Here is a 1,979-nt window from a genome sequence, read left to right as displayed (position 1 = left end):
CTCAGGAAGCCGGCCCCACTACGTCCGTATCAGCTGCCGGTATGCCTAGGTTACCCCCATTCCGTTTCAATGGTGACCGTAGTCAGTTTCGTGGATTTGTGAACCAATGTATACTGTTTTTTGATGTACATGCTGATTATTACCGTTCTGACCGGTCCAAAGTGTTATGTATAATTATGTTATTAACCTCACAAGCACTGGCTTGGGCTAATCTTATGATAGAGAACCGGGACATCCGTTTAAATCACCTAGATGATTTTCTGACCGCAATGGCGCAGATGTTTGATGATCCGAATCGCCGTGCTACCGCTGAATCGGCTCTCCTTTCCTTACGTCAGGGAAAGCGTTCTGTAGTTGAATATGCCACTGAGTTCAAGAGGTTAGTGGTAGACACCGACTGGGGAAACAATGCATTATTGTCTGTTTTCAGAAAGGGGTTGTCCGGTACCATCAAGGACGAGTTAGCTCGTTCTGAATCTCCAGGGGATTTTGAACTGTTTCTCCAGCACTGTGTGCGTATTGATACCCGCTTGACGGAACGTAGACAGGAAAAATGGGCAGCTGTAAACCGTGTAAACAACTTTGCATTTCCTTCCAGAGAACCCGCTCTCAGGACGCCACGGGAGGCCGAGGACGTTCCTATGCAAGTGGACTCTCTGCAAAAGCGAGAGACCAATGAACGTCGCGAACACCGGCTCCGTGAGCGTCTGTGTTTCTATTGCGGTCAATCAGACCATTTCTTGATCGACTGCCCGAAACGTCCGAATCGCCCAAATAAGGTATTGGCAGCCATGGCAGAGTGTGACAACACGGACGCAGAGTCCGATATCTCTGAGGCAAGTGGACACTTGGATGCGGTATTTCCCTTGACTGTAATGTCAACCTCACCGAAGGACTCGGAAGGGAAATATACCCATTGCTCGCTCCCCATTCAGATCCGGTGGGAGGGACAGCTAATACCTACCTCTGCAATGATAGATTCTGGGGCAGGGGGAAATTTCATGGACTCCTCTTTTGCCAGGAAACACGGTATCCGGACTCAGCAAAGAGCCTCACCGGTTACCATGGAGACGGTAGACGGATCTCCGTTAATCTCTGGACCAGTTGATCGGGAAACCGTACCGCTAGAGTGCGTCATGAAGCCAGGTCAGCAGGAGACCCTTGTTTTCATGCTAATTTCTTCTCCTCATTTTCCGATTATTTTAGGTATTCCGTGGCTACGGTCTACAAATCCGGTCATCGATTGGGAAACTAAGGAAATATCCTTCCCACCGCAGAGTATTCCGACCATTAGTCCAACTGTTCCGGTTCCAGTAACGCCGAATGCGGAGGGCACTGTACAGGTACCTGTTCTACCCCCGGTGTATAACGACTTTGCGGACATATGCGACAAAAGAAAAGCCGATCGGCTTCCCCCGCATAGACCGTATGATTGCCCCATAGACTTACTCCCAGGGGCGGAGATCCCGTTTGGTCATGTCTACCCGTTGGCGGCACCTGAGCTAGAAGCACTAAAAAACTACATTGATGAAAGTCTGGCGAAGGGATTTATTCGTCCGTCTACCTCACCAGCAGGGGCACCCATCTTTTTTGTGAAAAAGAAAGAGGGGACTCTAAGACCCTGTATTGACTACCGGGAACTGAATAAAATAACCATCCGGAACCGGTATCCGTTACCATTGATTCCTGAGCTATTGGAGAGGGTCCAACAGGCAAAAATATTCACCAAATTGGACCTCCGTGGGGCATACAATCTACTCCGCATACGTCCCGGAGACGAGTGGAAGACCGCGTTCCGATGTCGGTATGGACATTTTGAGTACCTAGTGATGCCTTTTGGACTTTGTAACGCTCCCGCGGCTTTCCAACATCTAGTTAACGATATTTTTAGGGATATCATGGACCAATTCATGGTGATTTATCTGGACGATATCCTAATCTTTTCTGATTCCCTACAGGAACACCAGGAGCACGTCAAG

This window comes from Anomaloglossus baeobatrachus, unplaced genomic scaffold, assembly GCF_048569485.1.
Source record: "Anomaloglossus baeobatrachus isolate aAnoBae1 unplaced genomic scaffold, aAnoBae1.hap1 Scaffold_167, whole genome shotgun sequence".
Lineage (NCBI taxonomy): Eukaryota > Metazoa > Chordata > Amphibia > Anura > Aromobatidae > Anomaloglossus > Anomaloglossus baeobatrachus.
The sequence above is the reverse complement of the archived record's forward strand: the minus strand, read 5'-3'. Positions refer to the sequence as shown.